Raw genomic sequence first — 27,500 nt, 5'->3', positions numbered from 1 at the left:
TAGCATTGATGATGATGATGATGACAACAATGATGGTTATAATGATGTTGATTATGATGATGATGATGATGATAGTGCTGATGGCAGTGGGGGAGTCGGTGATGATGCTGCTGCTGCTAACGACAATGGTTACAGTGATGTAGGTTGTGATGATGATGATGATGATGATGATGATAGTGATGACTGGAAGGAAAGAAGGTGGAAACCCCCAATCCACCAAAATAAAAACTAACAAAGAAATAAGGATCAAAGGAGCCAAGGAAAAGAAACAGGAAGATAGAAAAAAACGGTGGAGAGGATCTGTGTAGGGGAGGGAGGGGGAGAGAGACGATGAAAGGGGAGTATTTTTTAATTATTTTTTTGTTATTATTTATTGCTGTTTTTATTGTGTTCTTGTTTTCTCAACAATAAAGAAACTAAAGATACAAATACAGTGGTGGTGGTGGTGGAGGAGGGTGGTGGTGGTGGATGGTTGAATAGGTGTTAGAAGGTGGAGGTGAAGGTGGAGAAGGAAGGAAAAAAAAGAAGGGGAGGAAGGAAAGAGAGGGGGAAGGGAGGAGTAAAGGTAAAAAAAAGGGGGTAAAATTAACACTATGTGGATGTGTGTAAGGGGAGAGAGGGAGAGAGAGAGGGAGAGGGAGGGGGAGAGGGAGAGAGAGAAAGAGAGGAAGAGGGAGGGAGAGAGAGGGGAAAGGCAGACAGAAGGAGAATAGGAAAACAAAAATAGAGAGAAAATTATGAAGGAATAAAATGAGGGGAAAAAAAAACAAGAAAGGAAGAGGAGAGAGAAAGAGTGAGTGGGAGGAGATCAACAGGGTGTAAGGGAGAGAATGTGTGCTGAGAGAGAGAGAGGGAGGGGGGTGAAATACAGAAAGAAATGAAGAGAGACAAAGGGGAGAGAAAGATGGAGAAGAGAGACAGAAGCTATGTGTACGAATATATATGAGGGTGTGTTATTTCTTTACTGTCCACAAGGGGCTACACACACAGGGACCAACAAGGACAGACAAATGGATTAAGTCGATTATATCGACCCCAGTGCGTAACTGGTACTTATTTAATCGACCCCCGAAAGGATGAAAGGCAAAGTGGACTTCGTCGGAATTTGAACTCAGAACGTAACGGAAGACGAAATACCGCTAAGCATTTCGCCATGCTAACGATTCTGCCAGCTCGCCGCTTTATATATGAGAGAGAGAGTGTGTGTGTGTGTGTGTGTGTGTGTGTGTGTGTGCGTGTGTATGAGTGTATGAATGAGTGTGTGAACCCGAGAGAGAGAGGGGGAGAGAGAGGGAGAAAGACAGACAGAAACAGAGTGACTGAGGAAGAAGAACTGTGTGAGTGAGTGAGTGAGAGAGACAGTGTTTGTGTGAGAGAGAGAGAAAGAGGTGACAGAGAGAGAGAGAGAGAGAGAGAGAAAGAGGGAGAAGGGAGATGACAGGCAGTAAGAAAGAAAAGAAGGATGAAGTAATATGAGTGAGTGAGAGAGGGGTGGAAAGGGTTGTGGTGAGAGGCAGGAATAAAGAGGAGAATGGAATGAGGAAGGAAACGGTGTAGATGAGAGAGGAGAGAGGGAGAGGGAGGGAGAGAAAGTGTGTTGTTGTTTAGCCCTAGGTCAGGCAAACCTGTGATCAAAAGCAATCCAGCTGTGAACCAGCCAGTCTTTCTGGCAGCCTTCAGGACCACATTATTCAGCCTGCCATGTTTCCTTCCTTATTTGAGGGACGGGAGGGTGACTTGAGGGAGATCTGGCTGCATCTTCTAGCAGATGGAAACAGCTATGCAGAAGAGGTGGTGGTGGTGGTGGTGGGCATGGAGGATTTGATGGAAAAAGAAGATGAAATGTTAGAGAATCAGTTGTGTTTGTTTGTCTGTCTGTGGACAAGATATCTCAAGAACCACTGGATGGATTCGGATGAAACTTTCAGGGATGTTTGGCCTTGTGACTAGCACAAACTGATTAAATTTTGGGATCAATTCATTACCGGACAAGGATTCTAGATTATTTTTCCTATTATAGGGCAGCAAGCTGATGGCATCATTAGCAGGTCAGACAAGATGCTGAGAGACATTTCGTCCATCTTTGCAATTTGAGTTCAAATTCTTCCAAAGTTGACTTTGCTTTTCATTCTTTGAGGGTCAGTAAAATAAGTACTATCGGCTTGCGAAGACCTGTTGGGGCAAGCGAAAGTGAAATCGTGATGGCACCTGTGCCCAACGTCGCCTTCCTGGCACTTGTGCCGGTGGCACATGTAAAGACATTCGAGCGAGATTGTTGCCAGTGCCGTTGGACTGGCTCCTGTGCAGGTGGCACGTAAAAGACACCGTTTTGAGCGTAGCCATTGCCAGTACCACCTAACTGGCCTTCGTGCCGGTGGCACGTAAAAGCACCCACTACACTCTCGGAGTGGTTGGTGTTAGGAAGGGCATCCAGCTGTAGAAACTCTGCCAAATCAGATTGGAGCCTGGTGTAGCCATCTGGTTCACCAGTCCTCAGTCAAATCGTCCAACCCATGCTAGCATGGAAAGCAGACGTTAAACAATGATGATGATGATGATGATGATAAGCACTGGGGTTGATGTAATCAACTAGACCCTTCCCCCAAAATTGTACCTATAGTAGATTCCCATCATCATCATCATCATCATCATCAAATATTCCTGTGGCAAATAAAAGCAACCATCATCATCACCATCATCATCATTATTATCATCACTATTGCGTGAATCTAGATAAAAGCGGAATGAATGTTGGCAAAGATGAAAGGGTCGGACGGAAAAGGGATTGACGGAATGCGAAAGTACAAAGGAAGTGGGAATGAGTGCAGTACGGAGCAACACTGCGCAAGCACATCATCTCATGCTATTTTGCACATATATCTCCTCCAGCCAGCCAGCCATCCTGCCACTCACTTCATCATCTGCTGACTGCTGTTATAAAGTAAAGAGACCCCTTCCACCACTCCATCCATCATCATCACCACGACTAACACTCCCACCACCACCACCACCACCACCACCATTACCATCAACATCACCACCACTACCACTTCTACCAACAACACTACCACTGCTGCCACCATCGCCATAACCAATGCAACCACCACCACCACTAATATTACCATCACCGACACTACAACCACCAACATCATCATCACCACCAATACCACCACTCCTACCCCATCGTCATCATCACAACCACTACCAATTCCATCACTGACACCACCACCACCACTACTACCACCACCACCACTCCCACCACCACCACTCCCACCACTACTACCACCACCACCACCACTCCCACCACCACCACTACTACCACCACCACTACCCCACCTCCACCTTTGACCCTCCCAGTGCTGTTCTTGCACTTTTCAATCGCATACATTCATGACAGCATCTCTTTAATTCTCTGATTTAGTTGTGTTTGTGTTTGTGTGTGTTCTTTTTGTTTTCTTTGTTTCCGTCTTCCAAAAGGCAAACAGCATCAACTTCCCCCTCCCCACCCTAACTTTAACAGCTGCTGATTAACCTACACACACACACTCTCTCTCTCTCCTGTCACTCTTTCTTTTCCATTGATAAAAGACCTCCCATACATCTTGTAAAAGTTGTTATTACAGTAAAGTTTTAGTTAATATTTGAAAAACAAAAATTTCTACCTACCTACCTACATATATAAATATATATATATATATGCAAGTTTGCTAAATGCTAATGCACAAAACTCTTGGCCTTTGAGCCACTCAATTTTTTTCTGCTAAATATTTATATATATATATATATATATATATATATATATATATATATATATATATATATATATATATACACACGCACACACATTTTGAGTTCTATTTTTCCTGCTTGCATCACCAAACCTGTACACGGGTTTCTGGAGAAGCATTAAACACAGACAGACACACAAACACACATCACCATCATCATCATCATCATCATCATCATCATCGTTTGATATCCACTTTTCCATGCTCACATAAGTCAGACGAAATTTGCTAAGGTAATTTTTCTAAAACTGGATGCCCTTCCTGTCACCAACATTCACCCATTTCTAAGCAAGGAATTATTTCTTATGCGGGTACGAAATGACCTTCTTAAACCATAGAGCCATATCTGTAAAAATCTCAAATGAAATGTTCTCTAACCCTTAATATGTTAATTAAATTATAATTGCTTGGATTATAAACTACCTCTTTAGAGACAGAAGGCTGGTATTCTAATTTTTATATTTTGATGTAAATATTTCTCTAAAAATGTCATTTCTCAAATATTAACCTATAGAAACGAGGTTAATATTCTAATAATTATTATCTCATTAACAATTATTAACACTAATTATAATCTTATTAATAACAGCTACTCCTCTCAGACATCTTATACATTTAAACAAAATATTTTTATTTAAACGAAGATTGTAAATTACAAATTTTTAATTACAAATTTTTAATTACAAATAATTAGAGCCAGAAAGTTCTGCCTACATCTTGGACAATAAATCTGAAGATACGTTATGGAGAGATAACATTTTGTCTTAGATTGGGGCTTATTGTAGCCTTAGGGACGAGCAGACCCCCACCCATTCAAAAAAATGTGTGAATTTTTTTTTTAACTTCTACATCTAAGCTGGTGCCTAAGATGGAGAACTGTTTTATGATGAATGAAATGCATTGGTTGTGTGTTTTGTTTAATTTTGAAAATAGCCAAAAGGATTAACACATTCTAAAACTTTCAGCTACTACCCCAGAATCTCTAGGATGGTGAAAACTGGATATCACCATCATCATTATCATCATCATTTAACATCCATTTTCCATGTTGGCATGGGTTTGGACTGTTTGATAGGAACAGGCAAGTCAGAAGACCACACCAAGTTCTGCTGTCCATTTTGGCCTGGTTTCTACAGCTGGATGCCCTGCCCGATGCCAAACACTTTGCAGAGTGTACTGGATGCTTTTTATATGGCCCCAGCAGCAGCAGATATAGAAACAATGATGATTCACTCCCTCAAAGTTTTGCTAACCCTTTCATTTCCATATTTCTGTTGATATACAGTGCTTTTGTTCCAATTACTTTTGAAAATAATGAAGAATTTAGCAAAATAATTTTGTCCATTATTAAGCTGGTGTTTCAAACATATATTAACGTGAAATTATAAAGGAGAGCTTTAAGTTAGATAATTTGGAAATGGTAAATTTGTATCATGGAACCAAAGGCAGTCTCAGGTGGGTAGGTATTAAAAGGATTAAAACATAACTTGGTCAAACCTTTTTATCTTTTACTTGTTTCATAAGACTGTGGCCATGCTGGGGCACTACCCTGAAAGACTTTAAGTGAACAGATCAATCCCAGTGTTTATTTTTCAAAATCTGGTACTGTTTCTATAATCCCCTTTGCTAAACTAAGTTAAAGGGATATAAACAAACCAACACTGGATGTCAAGTGGTGGTGGTGGGACCAAATACAAAGACACACACAGAGTTTTTGTCAACCAAATTCATTCTCAAGGCATTGATTGACCTGGGAATGCAGTAAAAGATACCTGCCCAAGGTGCCAAGCAGTGGGATTGAACCCAAAGCTACAAGGTTGCAAAGCGAGCTTCTTAACCATGCCAGATAGTACATTTTAAAAACAATTTTTCCTTTAATTCTTTACTGATTGTAGTGTTGGTGGTGGCAATGGTAGTAGAGGTGGTGATGGTGGTGGTGGTGGTTATGATGTTGTCATAGTTGGTAATCACGATGATGGAGAAGGAGGTTTTGGGAGTGGTGGTGACAGTGATGACAGTGATAGTACTGTGGATGTTGTAACCTGGTTAGAGAGAGAGAGAGAGAGAGAGAGAGAGAGACTGATGACTATCACAATGATAACGATGGAACTTCTGCCTTGAGGGCAGTGACGACAACGGGTGGGGGTGGTGGCGGTAGCAGTCGTAATGGAACAAATACATGTGGCGCAGGGAGGGGGGAGGGAGCAGGAATCTAGTTTAAGGGTGGCTGTAGGAGTGGATATTGGCATAAAAGCAGTAATAGTTGCAGCAACAACAACAATAGTAGTAGTAGTAGTAGTAGCAGCAACAACAGTAGTAGTAGTAGTAGCAGCAGCAACAACAGTAGTAGTAGTAGTAGCAGCAGCAGCAACAACAGTAGTAGTAGTAGCAACAATAGTAGTAGTAGTTGCAGCAGTAACAATAGTAGTAGTAGTAGTAGCAACAGCAGCAACAACAATAGTAGTAGTAGTAGTAGTTGCAGCAGTAACAATAGTAGTAGTAGTAGTAGTAGCAGCAGCAGCAACAACAGTAGTAGTAGTAGTAACAATAGTAGTAGTAGTAGTTGCAGCAGCAACAACAGTAGTAGTAGTAGCAACAATAGTAGTAGTAGTAGTAGTTGCAGCAGTAACAATAGTAGCAGTAGTAGTAGCAGCAGCAAGAGTAGTAGTAGTTGTAGTAGTAGTAGCAGCATGTGTTTAGCACATAAGTTTTGACAAGAAAGTTTTAAAACAACCAAAATATCCCAACAACAACAACAATAATAATAATAATAATAATAATAATAATAAACAGAGCAACAATAAGAATAACAATAAGAAGCTGGGGTTTGAGGTTAATTGAAACATATAAACTTTAAAGTGATGGTCGTGGTGGGGTCGGGGGGGAAGCGGGGGTGTTGCTATTTTATTTTATATTTTGACGTGGGGTGTGGGTGGGTGGGGGTGTGGGGGCGGAAGGATTGATATTACAGAAGGAAGAACATAAGCTGTTTCTACTACTACTACTACTACCACCACCATTCCTGCAATTGATACTACTACCATTACCACCACGATCCCTTCCCCCTCACCAATTCCACAACTACCACTACTACTACTATTACTCTCACCACCACAACCCCCCCCCCTCCACTGCATAGCTGCTGCTGCTGTTGCTACTACTACTACTACTACTACTGATGATGATGGTGAAGCTGTCACTGCCCCCACCCTTGTAATTGTTACTGCTACTTTCACCACCCATTACCATTCCTGCAAATGCTACTACTACTACTACTACAATCACCACTACAACCAACCTTACAATTGCTACTACTACTATCACCCTCACTGCCAAGACTCCTACAACTGCTGCTGCTACTACTACTACTACTATTAGTCATCACCTCACCACTACCACTACCACCACCACCACCACCACCACCCACCTTACTGGTGTTACAATTTCTCCACTGATACTCTGAGTCTTTGCACTGTCGTTTCTATCACCACTGCACTAAACTCTGTTATTGTCCCCTTTCTCCCCCCGCTACCCCCCCCCCCCCCAAATGTCAATGAGAGCATGAGGGGTAAGACAGTTCCTGGGACTTTTGTGCGGGTCACACTCCCAAAACGATGGGATTTATGCTGCCGACATTTAGTTAATTTGAACATGTCACAGGCTGGCATCTGAAGGGGAAAAAAAACTGTGAGCAGAAAGAGAAGTTTGTCCAGAGAAATGCCATTTTTTTGCAGCAGAATGAAACATTGGGCCCAGGGTTTAGTATGAAAATCTGGAACAGAGTTTCCTCAACCGTTGTTTTACCTGAGGACCTTCTTGTTTTCTATTTTATTCTGTGGGACCCTCATATCTATTTGATATACTTTTTTTCTTTTACATGTTTCACCTTAAGGGTTTTTAGTCAAAGAAATCAACCCCAAGACTTGCTTTTTGTAAGCCTAGTACTTGTTCTATCGGTCTATTTTGCCGAACAGCTAAGTCATGGGGGACGTATACACACCAACATCGGTTGTCAGGTGATGGTAGGGGGACAAAAAGACAGACATAAATATATACATACATATATATATATATATGACGGGCTTCCTTCATTTTCCGTCTACCAAATCCACTCAGAACGCTTTGGTTGGCCTGAGGCTATAGCAGAAGACACTTGCCCAAGGTGCTACACAGTGGGACTGAACCTGGATCCAAGCTTCTTAGCACACAGCCATGCCTAAAATATTATTAGGAATTGTCTTTTACCTTGTTTGTTTTGGTCATTAGACTGTGGCCATGCTGGAGCACTACCTTGGAGAATTATTTAGTTGAATGAATTGACCCCAATATTTACATTATTTTTTAAGCCTAGTACTTATTCAAGCAGTGCCTTTTTGCTGAACTGCTAAGTTACAGGGACATAAACACACCAGTATTGGTTGTCAAGTGGTACTGGGAGACAAAGACACACACACACACGGACTTCTTTCAGTTTCTGCCTACCAAATCCACTCACAAGGCTTTGGTCAGTCCGAGGTTATAGCAGAAGACACTTACCCAAGGTACTATGTGGTTGGGAAGCAAGCTTCTCATCACACAGCCATGCTTTTGCTAAAATATTCTCTCTCTCTCTCATATATATATATATATATATATATATATATATATATATATATATATATATATACATACATGCAAATAGCACACATATGTATATAGAAATAAACTTAGCAGTAGGATCCAAGGAAAATAGCGATGGTCTGTGCCAGCAATTAGCAAGCATAAACAGTTCAAAAGGGGAATAAATTGGTTTTGCTGTGAGGAAGGGGGATAAACCTTAATCACTCAGGCAGTATTCTTTGTTGGAGAGTGATGTTTTCTGTTGGTAGCTGCCGGTAAACCAATTTACTCCACTTTTGAACCGATATATAAACAGTCAACCTCATCATCATCATTTTATGTACACTTTCTGTGCTGGAAAAGGGTGGATGTGTTATCACGATCCGAGTCACCTCCCACTGGGAGATACCATTGCTCCTAAAGACTTATGCTTGTATATCTCATTTGGCTTGGTTTCTACACCTGGATGCCCTTCATTATGATAAGTCCCTGAAGAGAGTACTGGACGTATTTCCATGTGGCATCAACACTACCGGGATTGAATGGTCCTTGACAAGACCAGGACTAGAGGGACCTCATAACACTCCATTTTCTCTGCTCGTTCAGTGAAAACTTTACAGCAGTGATTTTCAGTTTTCGTCCATATGACCCGTTGGGGTCCACGTAAGATTTTATAATTAAAATTTATGTGCAATAAACTACAACACACAAAATATTTTAGCAATCATTTTTATACGATTCCCAAAGATATTTAATTAAGAAAATATAAGACGATTTTTTAAACCCTTTAGCATTTAGATTACTCCGTCAGATGTAATGCTTATTTACTCTTTTACTTGTTTCAGTCATTTGACTGTGGCCATGCTGGAGCACCACCTTTTAGTCGAGCAAATTGACCCCAGGACTTATTCTTTGTAAGCCTAGTACTTATTCTATCGGTCTCTTTTGCCGAACCGCTAAGTTATGGGGACGCAAACACACCAGCATCGGTTGTCAAGCAATGTTGGGGGGACAAACACAGACACACAAACATTATATATATATATATATATAGTATCTTGAGAGAAAAGCTGAACATTAGAAGCATCAGTTGTGGTGTGCAAGTGAGACGATTGCGCTGGTATGGACATGTGGTGAGAATGGATGAGGATAGCTGCGTGAAAAAGTGCCACACCCTAACAGTTGAGGGAACCCGTGGAAGAGGTAGGCCCAGGAAGACCTGGGCTGAGGTGGTGAGGCAAGACCTTCGTACATTGGGCCTCACCGAGGCGATGACTACTGACCGAGACCTTTGGAAATGTGCTGTGCGTGAGAAGACCCGGCAAGCCAAGTAAGATCGTTGCCAGTGCCCCTGGACTGGTTCTTGTGCAGGTGGCACATGAGATGCACCATTTTGAGCATGGCCGTTGCCAGTACCGCCTGACTGGCTCCCGTAGGATTTTCGAGCGAGATCGTTGCCAGTGCCCCTGGACTGGCTTGTGCGGGTGGCACATAAAAGACACCATTTCGAGCGTGGCCATTTTCGTGCGGGTGACACGTAAAAGCACCCACTACACTCTCTGAGTGGTTGGCGTTAGGAAGGGCATCCAGCTGTAGAAACTCTGCCAAATTAGACTGGAGCCTGGTGTTGCCATCCGGTTTCACCAGTCCTCAGTCAAATCGTCCAACCCATGCTAGCATGGAAAGCGGACGTTAAACGATGATGATGATGATGATGATATATATATATATATACGACAGGCTTCTTTCAGTTTCCGTCTACCAAATCCACTCACAAGGCTTTGGTCGGCCCGAGGTTATAGTAGAAGACACTTGCTCAATGTGCCATGCAGTGAGACTGAAACCGGAACCATGTGGTTCGTAAGCAAGCTACTTACCACGCAGCCACTCCTACGCCTTTATTCCCGTTTTTTTAATTATTCGTGTATTCTCATAGCTGTGAGATTTCAATGATGTGATCTGGCCAGTTTGAACATAAAACAGGTCGAATATTTTGGGTGGATATGGCCAGTTTAAATGCTAAAGGGTTTAACACAAAATGCCAATGACGGTCCACCCAAATCAAAGGGGCCCACAGGTAAACAACGGTCAGGAACCACTGCTTTGCAATGTGAACAATAGGTGAGGTGGATGGGGCAAGGCTTGTACACAGGAAATGCAGATTCTCAGAAATCAGAAGTGCAGGTTCTGAGAACACCTGAGGTCTCAAATAGCGACCAGCACAAAGTGATAGCAGCCCCTGCTCAAACCCTTGTATCCTTTTTTATTTTTTACATTTAACCCTTTAGCATTTAAGCTGACCATATCCAGCCAAAATAATCTACCTGTAATTCATCTTCAAACTGGTCAGATCTGGCCTCTCACACTTATCCTACAATATTATTCTAAAGATAAACAATTACTTTGTTGAAATCCCAAAGCTACAAACAGGTTATGCATGACTAATTCATATCAATGTGAATAAAGAAGCATTACATTTGAAAGAGTAATCTGAACACTAAAGGGTTAAGCAACTATAACAACTTTTGTGTGATTTTGAATGGCTGATGTGTACCTTCCCTGCTGTATCTGTTAACAAGTTTCTCTGTATAATAAGTCACTAGTGTTCACACATGGTCTGTTGTATGTTGCTCTCAGGAGAGTCGGGGATCCATTGAACATAAATATTTTTTTACCATTCAAAGTCAATTTACCATATGAAAACGCTTTCATAGCAACCCAATTTACAAAAATGTTAAATTCACAAAAAATCTTGTATACATAGACGTTGTCTGATCGTCAAAGTTTCCTCTCTGTGATTTGTTATATATAATGCTGTATATAGAATTAAAAACAGTTAAAAGCCAAAAACGTATTTTGGTCTATTAAATGTTGCCTTCATTTCAATATTGTTTTACCTTCTTTAATATAACTCTGTTAAATAACATACTTATATTCTAATGAAATACTGCGAATACTTATTCCAAGTGTAAAACAATGAGCCATGCACTTAGACGAAAAAGAAAAATAACTTACTGTTATCTTGATTTTCTTTTCTTTAGTGGAATCTATATATATATATATATTAGTTATTTCATTGAAACCAAAAGAAACATGGAACTTCTTACCTGAGAAAAAAAAAAGAAACAGAAAAAAGATATATAATAAACAATATAAAAGTGTCTATAAAAATAAGGTAAATAATGGTTTAAATATATGGTAAGGAATTGAAGGTAAGGAACTGGGATTAATTGTCATGGAAACTAGTTGGCTTGTCAGAAACTACAAGGATCTCTATTTTTTATCATTAATAATAAGAGGATTTAGGGTAACAAATAATGTTTTTTTTTCTCTGCAGACATCGATATAAATCAGTAGATGTTTGAGTTGTGTATCAGGTACATCACTCTCACCAATCTAGGGAGTTTGGGTGCAAAGAAAACTAGAGTTATTACCCACCCTTTTCCCTAAACACAAAAGAGGAAGAAAAAAAGGCTTCTTTTGTAGGCATTCTTAAACTGATGTAACTGCTGTAGGTTTGTGACTGCAAAATGAAAATAATCTTGGTGCAGAGGGAACTTCAGTTGGCGATGTTCTAGGAAGGGGGGAAGGATTTTGATGATATGCAGAGTGTGAGATGTTAAAGAAAATAAGAAAAAAAAAAAAAAAAAAAGAAATCCATGAGGTGTTAAAAAAAAAACAACAACTTTAAGAGTTAGTTCCAATATGTGGGAGAGAAAGGGACATGAAGAAATTTATTTGTAGGTTACAGAAAAAAAGAAAATAAATATGTTAAGTTACGGAGGAAAAAGTCGCTTTATTGGAAATAGTATTCTTAAATTCTAGAGAATTATAGGTGTCTTGGTTTTTAGAATAGTTATGCTTGTTTCCTGTGTTGTATGTGATGATTTGACAAAAAATATAGGCACAAAGTCTGAAAGTTTGGGGAAGGGGACAAGTCTGTTACATCAACTGGAGTACTTGACCGCTACTTATTTTATCAACCATGAAAGAACTAAAAGAGCAAGCCAACCTTGGTGGTATTTTAATTCAGTGTGCAAACAAAACGATTCTGTTAGCTTGCTGCTTTGATAATTACAACAAAAACAACTACAATAATGAATGAAATAATAATAAATAATAAATAAAATAACAGAAAATAATAAATGTAATAAAAATTTTAGTAGAAATAAAAGAAATACTGCTTAGCACAAAGGAGAAACAATGTTGATGATATCTAGCTGTATATCAGAACTGGTTGTGTAGGCCTATGATCAAAGGCATTCCAGCCATGACCATCTTGTTTGTTTTGGTACATCTAAGACTTTGTAATCAATCAATGTTTGCTTCTCTTTTAGTAGTCACTCGATCTGTTTACTCTTTTTTCAGAGTTTATTTATGCAAATGAATTCTTTATTTTTGGCATCATAGAAAACATTTGCACTGTTAAGATGTCAGCTTAAATAAATACATAAATAATGGTCACATGGTTTTCAAGATGTTTTTTCCCGGCTGAGATTACTTGTCTATGTTCATCGACATTTTCTCAGGTAGGAAGTCAGGATGACATATATATATATATATATATGGGAGAATTTACGAAAAAAACAACAACAGACGAGGACGGGTGGTGTAAACAACAAAAGGATGTATTAGTTTAACGCTCGGGAATAGAGTAAATCTTAAACGTTTCGAGCTAAGCTCTTCAACAGAAAGAATACGGAGAAAACAAGGAGAAAAACACGGAGAAAAAAAATTGAATGTTTTGGTCAGCGATCTATCATGGCAACTGACATATATACATATGTATATATACACAATGGGTTTCTTTCAGTTTCCATCTACCAAATCCGTTCACAAGGCTTTGATCAACCCTGGGCTATTGTAGAAGGCACCTGTCCAAGGTGTCATGCGGTGGGACCACCGAACTTGAAACCATGTGGTTGGGAGCAAACTTCCTACCACACAGCCACATCTGTACCGATGTGAATGGAAAACGCTTAAAGAACAATTTGTCTGATGACTGACTGACTGTTATTATGTTACTTTAAAAGGAACAATGAGGATACTGAATATACGTTCCTAAAATACAATAAAGTCATTCATAACTTTGCTACCCCCTCTTCCCCCCATAAATGCTAAAAAGAGAAACAAACATATGGAAACAAACAAAATAAATCAATGGAGAATATAAGTAACATATTTATGTTTACATTAATTAATGATTAATTGAAGACATACTGGATTCGTTCATTCATTAAACACAGACAAATGAGAGCATATGTTTAAGACTTAATAAATATATGTATAAGAGCAGATAAAGTTGTCATACAATGATTCCGGTGAGGATGATGGCAGCTTTTAATTATTCATCAGTGGAAGAGTGACAGAAGGTACCATGTAAATTGCCAACAATAATACAAGAGAGATGGGGGAGCAGCAGTGTCTGTGAGCTTTGCTGGCATTTTAACCCTTTCGATACCAACCTGGCTGAAACCGCCTCTAGCTCTGTAGTAGTACGATTGTCTTGTTTTCGTAAGTTTTGAGTTAAAATCTTCCATCAAGCCTTAGTTGCAATTTATGTTTTTAATACTAGATTAATGATATCTATGTTATTTTACTAAATTCTTTGTTATATTTAAAATTAATTGAAAGAAACACAGAGCATGTCAAAATAAATATGGTAACGAAAAGGTTAACACTCTCTGCATAGAGACTTTGTGAAATTTAGTAAAGTCCCAACAAGAAAATCAGAGGAGAAGTGAAGACTAAACTGATGAACCGATCAGAATGCTTGTTTGTGCCAGAAGAAAACCTCCTTTTGTTGTCAGTGAGCTTCTTGTAACACACAGTTCTTAGTGGTTAGAGTATTTGTCTCACAACTGCAATGTTGTGAGTTCAATTCACGCCAATGTGTTGTGTCCTTGAGCAAGACACTTCATTTCCCATTTCCGCAGTCCACTCAACTGGCAAAAGTTATGGTTGTACCAGTAATTCGAAAGAGCTAGCTTTGCTACAATCTGTGTCAGTTTGAATCTCCCTAAGAACTATGTTAAGGGCACACATGTCTGTGGAGTGCTCAGCCACTTGCATGCTAATTTCACGAGCAGGTTCTTCTGTTGATCAGATCAACTGGAACTCATGCTGTTGTAACTAAAGGAGCGCCAGAACCTACAATCTTTCAGGTAACAATAATGATGATTCTGTTACCTTTAGAATCACACCACTTCTCACACCAAACTCAGAAAGTAACAATGGAAGAAATCATCTGCTTGTAATGAACAAATAAAACCTAAAACTTGCATTGAGAGAGTTTTCCTCGTTTTCATAACCAAGCACACACACACACACACACACACACACACACACACACACACACATTTGTTGCATGTTGGGAAGGGAGGTCATGCTGTCTATTAAAAACACATGCACTGGTTGTATTTTAATTGTTTTACTAGCAGTTAATTAGACAAATAGTTACAGACAATTAGTTAATTAAGATATGTGCTTTCATTGGCAGCACGATTCAAAGCAAAACAATCAGATTCAACACAAGATTTCAAATCAAGTCTTTTACAAAATACGCACACGCACACAGATGAAAACATATAAGTGTGTGTGTATGTATACATGTGTAGTTGTAAATCTTTGTATTATGTGATAGCTCACCCACAAAAACAGATGATCTGTGTAGATATGTGATGGTGGGGGAGTTTATTGTGATCATCATTAGAGCTGAAATCTAAATGCTCTAATTGTTGCACATTGAGTGCATCAACACATATGTATACACACACACACACATATATATGTATATATAGGTATATATACGTGTGTATATCTACACACACACATATTAAAACGTAAAATGAAAACAGAACACAAAGGATTCCGCGGTACACGTGTTTCAAGCTTTATACACAAACTGTCGTTGCATCATTATATGAGTATATAATTGATACACACACACATATATAGATACACACACACACACACACACATATATATATATATATATATATAGAGAGAGAGAGAGAGAGAGAGAGAGAGCATTGGATAGAAGAATATTGAGCAAAACCTAATAACCAGTTAATGTAGCAAGTGAGGCTTCATTTCGGTGCTCAAAATCAAGGAAAAAATTAATTTTGTGGACACAGTTTTATTTGTCTTAAGGTTCAGTCCCACTTCATGGGCATCTCAGGAAAGTGTCTTGTACTATAGTCTCGGGCTGACCAAAACCCTGTGAGTAGATTTGGTTGTATGTGTATGTTACCGTTTCCTTGCCTCAATATCCCATGATAGCTATAAGCAAGTGTCACTGTCATTCAAGCGGTGTCTTTGGTTCCAATCTTCCAAGACATGTCTCACTAAGGGGAAATATTACCTAACTTGGAAACAGATGAGGGTTGGCTACAGGAAGGGCATCCGACTACAAAATCTGCCTCAATGAATTCTATCTAACCCATGTGAGAATTGAAAGGTGGACATTAAAACATGATGATGATTTTGGTGGTAGTGTCGCATGATGGTAGTTGTCAGTTTGAGAGGTGCACAATTAAATGACGTGTCAGTGTTTCCACATAAACTCACTGACAGTGACAGCATCACAGCTCAGCCGACTAAACAACCAATTGACCAGTGTTTCCTATGATATTCTGACACAGCAGACATACAATAGTAACTAATTGCCTTTGATGTACATGTCAGAGGGATGGACAAACAGAGAGATGGATGTACACACTGCTAATTATATTAGTAGATTAAAAAAAACCCAACAAACAAAAACCAAAATAAAGTTGTTCAAATATGCCATCCATTCTACTGCGTAACTATTACGTATATCTTATCTTACTGAAAATATTGCTGTCAATATGGTTAATGCTTTTGTATACAAACAGCTTTTGGCAACATGGTGTGTTGTTGATGATGCATATAACGAAAGCTGTTTTTGCTGTAAATTGTCATGTCGGTGACTTAACTCTTTCACAGTGGACCGATTCTGGCAGCACTGTCTTCTAACAGTTATAGCTATGGTAACTGCAATTCTTGTTGTCAATGAATTAATCCACATCTGCTGGAGACAGTATTGTAAAAATTACTACTACTACTACTACTACCACCACTACTTAACTGTTTTAACAATCACTTCTGATGCCAGTAAGTTAAATAAACAGCATGACACACACACACACATGCATGTGTATGATGGTAAGATATATATACACATACATACATACACGCGCATGTAAATATATACACACAGATTTGTATGACAGTGATATGTACGTATGTATACAAACATAGATTTTTAACCTGTTTATTGTCGAGTAATTTTGCAACAGATAAACATTTTGACGTGGCGGGCAGCAGTGGTGGTGGTCTTGGAAAGGGTTAGGTTAAGCAACATTTTGATAAATTGGCATTATCAATGGAATTTTAAGTATTCTCACTTGCCATAATAATAATAATAATAATAATAATACATAAAAAAATAATAATAAAAAGAACTGGACTAATTGTCAGTTGTTGATTTAGTAGTGCAATCCAGTTTGATGAAGATTTTTAATGTTTGTACAGACTTGGAATGTTATCTGATGGTTGAGTTGAGGAACTGGTTATGCCATGTAGTAGTTGTGTAAGCTCTAGGTCTGTGGTGGTTCACTGATTGAGCAGACAACAGAACCAATGATCAAAGAAGATCCGACTATGACCATCCCAGCTTTTTTTTTTCATTCTCTGTGTTATCCAATTTGATTTGATTTTTAAGATGATACCATGTGATTTGAGAGAGATTTGCCTGCTATTTTCAGTAGGTTGAGCATCAGCTTAGAGGTCCCTCATTAGAGACAATATCATATATAGGTAGCATCTATGGTTTCAGGTTCAGTCCTGCTGCATGGCACCTTCAGGTAGCATCTATGAGGTATTTTTTGGTTTTGTGTAGTAAATAAAAATGAAAATCAGATATTAATAGGCACAGGTGTGGCAATGTGGTTAAGAAGCTTACTTCCCATCCACATTGGCTGCAGGTTCAATCCCACTGCATGGCACCTTCAACAAGTGTCTTCTACTGCAGTTGTGGTCGAACCAAAGACTTGAGAGTGGATTTGGTAGATGGAAACTTAAAGAAGCTTATCACATGTGTGTGTGTGTGTGTGTGTGTGTGTGTGTGTGTGTGTGTGTGTGTGTGTGCATATTGGAATACAAAGTTCTCAACCACACAGTCTTACCTACACTAACATATGTTGTTCCCAGGGTGGGAAAAGTAGATGTTAAAACAATGATGGTGATGCTGATAATGTTGATGATGTAATTTACCAATTTCTCTAGTTAGATTATTGCAGCAAGCTAAAGTTCTTCGTTGCCTCGGTCTTTTATTATAATTTCCTTCACATCAAGGAGGCTTTACCACAGTGGTTGTCAACCAGGGGCCATAAGATCCTTGCAGGGTCAACATAAGATTTTGTTGTTAAAATATATACTGGAACACTCATTGCTGTAACTGAAAGAGTGCCAGTTTAAATATCTTTCTTTTTACTTGTTTCAGTCATTTGACTGCGGCCATGCTGGAGCACCGCCTTTAGTCGAGCAAATCGACCCCAAGACTTATTCTTTGGAAGCCTAGTACTTATTCTATCGGTCTCTTTTGCCAAACCGCTAAGTTACGGGGACGTAAACACACCACCTTCGGTTGTCAAGCGATGGTGGGGGACAAACACAGACACACACACATACATATATATATATATGATGGGCTTCTTTCAGTTTCCGTCTACCAAATCCACTCACAAGGCTTTGGTCGGCCCGAGGCTATAGTAGAAGACACTTGCCCAAGATGCCACGCAGTGGGACTGAACCCGGAAGCATGTGGTTGGTAAGCAAGCTACTTACCACACACCCACTCCTGCACCTATATATATATATATATATATATATCATCATCATCATCATCATCGTTTAACGTCCGCTTTCCATGCTAGCATGGGTTAGACGATTTAACTGAGGACTGGTGCAACCGGATGGCTACACCAGGCTCCAATCTGATTTGGCAGAGTTTCTACAGCTGGATGCCCTTCCTAACGCCAACCACTCCGAGAGTGTAGTGGTTGGCGTTAGGAAGGGCATATATATATATATATATATATATATATATATATATATATATGGAGAGAGAGAGAGAGAGATACATAGATATATGCACACACACACATATATATATACATGGCCATCCGAAGATGTTTGTCTTCAGCAGTGTACTTAAATACTGGTGTATTTATTTTGTCCCTATGGCAAATAAAGGAAATTATTATGATTACAATTTGTTTATCAGTGACGGCACTCAACTGTCTGTGAAGAACGTCTTCTCACTAGATGTTTACTTTACATATCCGAACGCTTCCTTTTTCTCTTCACTCTGGATACCACCACCACCACCATCATTATCACTACCATCACTACAATTATCATCATCATCATCACCACCACCATCACCACCACCACCACCACCATCATCACCACCACTGCCACCACCACCATCACTACAATTATCATCATCATCATCACCGCCACCATCACCACCACCACCACAACTATCAAAACCACCACCACCACCACCACCACCACCACCACTGCCACAACCAACACAACAAACACCATCATCATCATCATCATTGTCATCATCATCTTTACATTTCTGCCTTCAGGCTTTAAGATGAAGTTTTTTCGGTACTGAAAAAGTATCAGGGGGTAAAAAAAAACCAAAGCTGAAGCTTGTTTTGTCTCTTGTTTCTTGTCTCGTCTGAGTTTTTGCCAAAAAACATGTAGCCTGCGCTGAATAACAGTCCACGCTACATCCCACCCTCACCATACCCCCACAACAACCACTGCCACGACCATCACCGCTGCAGCTACCACCAGCTCTACATCTCAATGCATCACATCATTATCATATCACAGCCACTACTACTACTACTACTACTACCACCAGCGTTATCACAATTCTCGCCTACACAGCCCCTCCCACCACCACCACCACCTACCTGATCACAATGCTAACGCAATGGCTTGGCAATCTGATTTGGTTATTATTATTATTATTATTATAATTATTATTATTATAATTAAGGGGGTGAGCTGGCAGAATCGTTAGCACACCGGACAAAATGCTTAGTGGTACTTCATCTGTCATCACGTTCTGGGTTCAAACACTGCCGAGATTGACTTTGTCTTTCATCCTTTCAGGGTTAATAAATTCAGTACCAGTTATGCACTGGGCTCGATGTAATCAACTGGTCGCCTCCCCAAAAATGTCAGGCCTTGTGCTTATAGTAGAAAGGATTATAATTATTATTATTATCATTATTATTATTATTAAGGCGGCAAGCAAGCAGAATCGTTAGCATGCTGGACGAAATGCTTAGCATACCAGGCAAAATGCTTAATGATATGTCGTCATCTTTACCTTCTGAATTCAAATTCCGCTGAGGTCAACTTTGCCTTTCCTCCTTTCAGGGTTGATAAAATAAAGTACCAGTTATGCACTGGGGATCAATGTAATCAACTTTCTCATTCTCCCAAAATTACTGGCCTTGTGCCAAAATTTGGAACTATCATTATAATTGAGTGAGAGAGCAGCACATGCCATCAAATATATGTAGCCCAATATATCCATTATGGCTATCTGTCTGATAAGGGGACATCGGGCACATGCATCACAACTACGTATGCACAAAACGGTGACCTTATATGAAGATGAACAGCACGTGACCTTGCAGGTGGTACATTTTCTTCAGGTCGAGTAGCCCATCTTGCTAAAAAGGTCCCTGAATAAAAGTTGTTTAACCCTTTAGTATTCAGATTACTCTGTTAAATGTAATACTTTTTCACTCAAATTGTTTTGAATTAATCATGCATTATCTTATAGCTTTGAGGTTTTAATGATGTGATTGTTTATTTTTAGAATGACAATGTAGGTTAGGTGTGAGAGGCTAGATATCGCCAGTTTGAATATAAAACATGTAAAATATCTGGGCCAGATATGGCCGGTTTAAACACTAAAGGGTTAAGGATGAGGAAAAAAATACCCATGTCTCCAGGGGTGAATTATTCAAACTTCAAAGAATTCCTCTCAACACATGTCTATGATGCTCCCTCACTACTTCTGCTTGTGATCAGAGATCTATATATCGTCAGCCACTAAGAGACATGCTCAACTAGTTAAGACCAAGCAACTGTGGTATTTACCAAGCAAACCTGTGGTATTGAGCAGAATATTTGCTATAGCCTGTCTTTTATAAACAAGACAAAACATATCCATGATAACACTTCCAATCAGTTAAGATCAGAAGCTATTGACCAAGCAAACCTGTGGTATTGAGCAGAATATTTGCTATAGCCTGTCTTTAATACCAAGACAAAACATGTCCATGATAACACTTCCAATCAGTTAAGATCAGAAGCTATGAAAGCCACTGTCTGATATTGCATCAGGACATTTCTTCTTTTTATTTTATTAAGATTAGTATTTCCTATTTTTATTATGACTATTACGACTAGCACTGTTATTGTCATTATTATTATTATTATTATTATTATTATTATTAAGATTTAAAACTATCTTTCATTTCAAAGTTTGGAAATTTACTTGTGTAGCCATCCATTACTCTTCTTGAAAATAATAAAAAAAATTTTCCTACGCATACATTTGTTTACATAACCACACACAAACACACATGAGCAGATATCTGCACAAACATACCGTTACGTACAGTTTAATTGAAAAGATTTTACTTAGAGTGATAGACAAATTCCATAACTGTTTTTAAATTTTTTTTTTTTTTTAATAGATGAGGAAAAGTTCCAAACTGAAAATATACATTAATTTCTACACAAACACGAAATTGCGCGTGCGCATGTGTGCACATGTGTACATGCATGTGTGTGTGTGTGGTCATGTGTCGGTATCTTGAAATTCGTTCTTTTTTTTTTTGTCTTTTACTCTAAGTGTTTATAGATTTAAATACACTTTCATGTGATGTTTGTTTACTTGCACATACACGTAGACAGATATCACACATGCATGTGTGCGCATGCATGCATGCACACAAACACATCTGTTTATGTGCCTGCATGCATATGCCTAATATGCATATGGGTATGTGCAGTTCTGCACATACACATGCACACACACTTATACACGCATACATACAGTTCTATCTATCTATCTCTCCATTTATACATATACATACATATATATATATGTACATATACATATATAAATATGTGTGTATATATATATATATATATATATATATAAACACATGTACTACTAATGCATGGCTGACAAACCTTCTAGCTAATTTTACAAAGGAGGGTGCATGATGTACATGGGTGGAGAGGGAGAATGCACATAGCATGCAGTGGGATGTACCAAGGTACAGAGCAAAGTGAGTTGGGAAGTAGTAATGTTCCCAACCCATGTGAACGGAGGGATGGCTTGGCCTATCAGTGACATCAGACACCATCGTCAGAAGCCGGGGAAAATGTGCAGTGCTGGAGTATAACTTACAGCAGTATTAGTTCGAGGTGAATGAACAAGGAGTTCACTTTTGGTTCACAACTCTGAGACAGAATTGTTCTTGTAATTTTGCTTGTTTTTCTTTTTTTATTGTTGTCTGAACTCGCGTATGTACTTTCCACTATCGACAATGACAGATTTAAATTAACATTGCTATTCCTTTCTATTGAATCTGTTAAGACTAGTCAATCAGTAACAAAGTTAGTACTAGAGGCAGCGAGCTGGCAGAAACGTTAGTGAGCCGGGCGAAATGCTTAGAGGTATTTCGTCTGCCGTTACGTTCTGAGTTCAAATTCCGCCGAGGTCGACTTTGCCTTTCATCCTTTCGGGGTCAATAAATTAAGTACCAGTTACGCACTGGGGTCGATGTAATCGACTTAATCGCTTTGTCTGTCCTTGTTTGTCCCCTCTATGTTTAGCCCCTTGTGGGCAATAAAGAAATAAGTAACAAAGTTAGTACTAACTTACCAAATGCAGAGACTATTTAAAAAAAAAAAAAAACTGTATGGCAGTGTGAATATGACATATGTTTCCCAACCACATGGTTTTGGGTTCAGTCCCACTGCATGGAAGCTTGAACAAGAACAACTATCTTTTATTATAGCACAGGGTTGACCAAGCTGCGTGAGAGTATTTTGAAGAGGGGAAACTGTTAGAGGCCCATCACGTGTGTGTTCTTGTCTTGATATCGCATGATAGTTGTAAATGAGTGTCACTGTCATACAAGCAGTGTCGTTCATCATCATCATCATCATCATTTAACATCCGCTTTCCATGCTGGAATGGGTTAGAGAGTTTGACTGAAGACTGGTAAGCCAGAATGTTGTTTGTAACAGGCTCCAATCATCCATTTCCAATATTCTACTAAAACATGTCTGGCCATGGAGAAACATTGCCTTGCTTGGAAATAGATGGGAGTTGGCATCAAGAAGAGCATTCAGCTGTAGCTATAGTAGAAAACATTTGGCCAAGGTACTGCTACCACACAATGGGGCTGAACCTGAAACCAAGTAATTGCAAACTGAGATTCCTAAACCAAACCAGCCATCCCTGCGCTTGTCTGAGATTTATATAAGATATATACATTTGTATGCATAAAATATGGCAACTGTCATATATCAACTGCAAAGGCACTTTTTTTTTTAATCAAGATCGCGATAGCAGTCAAATAATATTACGTATACACCCAACACCTTGTCTACAAGTGCAGAATAAAATTACTTCAGTGACAAAATGACATCTGCGAAAACACTTGAATGACAAAGGAGTTGCTGTGTTGAATAGATGGCATCGAATGAGTGTTTTTGATGAAAAATTCTGCCAATCTACCAAAGTGACAACATTCCCCGTTCTGATATTTGTAATTAGATATAGAACGAACGGAGGAAACGAAGCGGGGAGAGGGGGGCAAGGAGAGGGAGCAAGACAAATCAGTGTTTGCACAAGCTTGTTTTCTTGAAGGAATCTCAATTAACACCTACTTGCAGTTGTAAACATACGCACACACAGACATATACATGATGTTTAAGTGCACACTAATGCATACGCATAACACTTCAGCGCACACACACATATACACACACACACAGTCAAGTGCACTCAATTGTATATTTACGTGCATGCATAAATACATGTATGTATATGTGCTTATATATGTATGTTTGTGTTTTTAGATATAGAAATTATTTATAAATACATGTATGTGCATATATAACATCATTTAAACAGTTGTTTACATAATACTCACACGTGTATGCACATATGTATACATACTTATATACATACGTGTATGCATATACATATATGTATGTACATACATAAATGTGAATATAGATCAACATGATCATCTTTAATGTCCATGTTCCATGCTGGCATGGGTTGAATGGTTGACAGGATCTGATAGGTTCAATGTGAAGACACATGGATCAGTAGTTAGAGCTTTGGGCTCACAATCCTGTGGTAGTGAGTTTGATTCCCAGACCAGGCTGTATGTTGTGTTCTTGAGCAAGGCACTTTATTTCCATGTTACTCCAATTCACTCAGCTGTTGAAATGAGTTGCGACATCACTGGTGCCAAGCTGTATCGGCCCCTTTACCTTTCCTTTGGATAACATCGGTGGCATGGAGAGAGGAGGCTGGTATGCATGAGCGACTGCTGGTCTTCCATAAACAACCTTGCCTCGACTTGTGTCTTGAAGGGGAACTTTCTAGATACAATCCCATGGTCATTCATGACTGAAAGAGGTCTTTACCAATGGACTCAAGAACTGCATCATGCCCCAGGGTCTGCTCTGGCTTAGTTTCTATGGCTGGAGGCCCTTCCACAAGACAATCACTTTACAGTATGTACTGAGTGCTTTTTTATGCCCCCATCACTAGCGAGATACTGGGTTCAATTTGCTTGGCTAAAATCTTCCAAGGCAGTGTGTATGTCTTTATCTGTAGTTGTCTCCCTGACCACCACCACCACTTGATAACCAGTGTTGGTTTAACAGAGATTGATAGAATAAATAGAATCAGTATCCCCCTCAAAAAAAAAATAAAAGTACCGAGGGCAATTTGCTTAGCTACGAAGCTTTTCAAGGCAATGTTCCAGCATGGCCGTAATCCAGAGACTGAAACTAGTAAAAGAATGTGATAAGTAGCTTGCTTACTAAGCACATCGTTCCAGGTTCAGTCCCACTGCGTGGCACCTTGGGGCAAGTGTCTTCTACTATAGCCTCGGGCCAGCCAAAACCTTGTGAGTGGATTTGGTAGACGGAAACTGAAAGAAGCCCGTCGTATATATGTATATATATATGTATGTGTGTGTATATGTTTGCGTGTCTGTGTTTGTCCCCCCAACATTGCTTGACAACCGATGCTGGTGCGTTTGCGTCCCCGTAACTTAGCGGTTCGGCAAAAGAGACCGATAGAATAAGTACTAGGCTTACAAAGAATAAGTCCTGGGGTCAATTTGTTCGACTAAAGGCGGTGCTCCAGCATGGCCACAGTCAAATGACTGAAACAAGTAAAAGAGTAAAAGAGTATATATATATATATATATATATATATATATATATACATAGATACACACACATATACATAAGGACACACGCACACATTCCTGTCAAGCAATAATTCCGAAATTTCTTCTCTTTCACTGGCCGTGCACTTTAGGAAGAAATAGATATATTTCAATACAAGTTGTGCATAAAGTTTAAAAGATAAAAAAAAGTAGTATTTATACAAATACTATCTTCTAATACTAATATTGGAAGCTATATTTAGCTTCTAACTATAAACAACTTAAACTACAGAAAATTATTAAGTACTTTTATATTTTATTCAATAAATGAAACAGTTATCTAGACATTATATATATTTAGAATTTCAGTTAGCATTTTTCTTCTTTTTCCTTTTTCTCCATATTTTTGAAATGTAATTTTATCATTTCCACAACACACCTAGCTACACCTCTTGCAGCTCACCTCTGTGTGTAATGTAGCATTTGATAAACAACGGCTCTAGGATAACACAAACAGTCAAGTGCTTCACTTTTGTGATAGGAGGGTACACTGTCAAGAACTGATTAATCTTTCTGATCTGAACAAGTAGGGAGGGAGAAATGGCAATAATGGCATTTATGCATGCCTTTCTTAAAGACAATAACAACACAGACAATATGGCTACAATGACTGCAAGTCTAATCTTTCATCACCGTCGTTCCTCTGAGGAGTGGTCAATGTATCATGAAATGGTCCATCAAGAGACACTCCCCATGTCTATTTTCCACACATCATGGAAATGATTATGTAAACCACTTTGAATATCATTTTAGCAAGTTTAACCCTTTCGTTACCAACCCGGCTGAAACCGGCTCTGGCTCTGTAGTACAAATGTCTTGTTTTCATAAGTTTTGAATTAAAATCTTCCATCAAACCTTAGTCACAATTTATGTTCCTAACACTAGCTGAATGGTAACTAAGTTATTTTACTAAATCCTTTGTAATATTTAAAGGAATTGAAAGAAACACAGAGCATCTCAAAATAAATACAGTAACGAAAGGGTTAAAGTCATTTCTTTTGTGCCTTAAACCATTTCCCATTTCTGCAGTGCCCCCCACCTCCCTTGATGCTTTAAGCATGTGCTCATTTTGCTTAATAGTTGATCCAATGCTGCACACACACATACACACAAAACTACACTCAGTTTCGATTTTTATTAAGGATTCTTCCTATTTACTTATGGGACCCTTTATCTTTAGTCTGGAACAATAATAATCTTAAATCAATTAGTCTATTGGCATATCAAGAATTCAAAAGAAAGGTCTATTAATGGTGTGCTGTGGACATATTTTGCAGTAAATCACAAATGGTTTTGGGAACAATTTTTATGACCAATAAAGATCCTCAATGCTGGATTTAAATTTATACAATGGTAATATCTCTGGAACTGCATATTATTTTGGAAAAGGGATTTTGGAATTCTCTAAACGGCAAAAGATTAATGGAGTTAGGAATGTTATTGTTCCAATCTAGATGTGAAGAACTAATAAAAAAAAAAATGAAAATTCTTGAATAATAATAATAATAATAATAATAAAACAGATGATGTGTTTTTAATATGACAGGTTTAGTAAAAAAAAAAAAACTCCCCTTCTTACATAAATATGGGTGTGTATGTATAAATACACATTCATGTAAATGTCTTTCTCTCTCATTTATATATATATATATATATATATATATATATATATATATATGTGTGTAAATACGTATTTGTGTAAATATCACCCTCCCTATACACACTCACACATGTGTGTGTGTGTGTGTGTGTGTGTGAGTGTGTGTATATATTTGCATAAATAAACAGATAGTCATTCTCAAGAATCTATACATTCACACACACACACACACACACACACACACACACACACACACACACACACACGTGCTAACACTCATACATGAGAGCTGTGTAACCACAGGCTTTTGAAGAAAATCATACTCTTGCAGACACACTTTCTGAAAGAACAACACATTGTCAAATTGCTAACACATGCTGACACAACCATGCATATTGGCATGTGCAGGCATGCACACATTATGATGCTGCACGCAAATGGACACACTACATGTGAACACAAACACACATAACGGCTTACACATTAGACATTTATATAAATGTCCTCACAATTACAAAACATTCATGCATATCCACACGCATATCCACACATGCGTTAATGTGTAAGACGGTGAGCTGGCAGAAACGTTAGCATCTCAGGTGAAATGCTTAGCGGTATTTTGTTCGTCTTTACGTTCTGAGTTCATATTTCGGTGAGGTCGACTTTGCCTTTCATCCTTTCGGGGTCGATAAATTAAGTACCAGTTGTGTACTGGGGTCGATCTAATCGACTGGATCCCTCCCCCAAAATTTTGAGCCTAGAGCAGAAAAGATTAAGGGGTTAGCTATCTTTATCTCTCTCTGTGTACGTGTGTATGTATATATATATATATATACATATATATGGGAGAATATACGAAAAAACAACAACAGACGAAGACAGGTGGTGTAA

The 27,500-nt window shown here is 38.7% G+C and overlaps 1 protein-coding gene across 3 annotated transcripts in view; it reads right to left on the bottom strand.

Moving 5' to 3' along the window:
• Positions 1-27,500, bottom strand: part of LOC149132804 (uncharacterized) — a 243,292-nt gene that overhangs the window by 197,586 nt on the left and 18,206 nt on the right. For 2 of the 3 annotated variants that reach the window (XM_089362027.1, XM_089362028.1), the window contains exon 2: positions 11,403-11,494. The exons of the other annotated variant lie outside the window; for it this stretch is intronic. The gene's annotated coding sequence lies outside the window, so the exon portion shown is untranslated. The remainder of the gene's footprint in view (positions 1-11,402; positions 11,495-27,500) is intronic. 3 annotated transcript variants of the gene reach the window in all.

Source organism: Octopus bimaculoides, chromosome 13, assembly GCF_046866305.1.
Source record: "Octopus bimaculoides isolate indiv1 chromosome 13, ASM4686630v1, whole genome shotgun sequence".
NCBI lineage: Eukaryota > Metazoa > Mollusca > Cephalopoda > Octopoda > Octopodidae > Octopus > Octopus bimaculoides.
The sequence above is the reverse complement of the archived record's forward strand: the minus strand, read 5'-3'. Positions and strand labels throughout refer to the sequence as shown.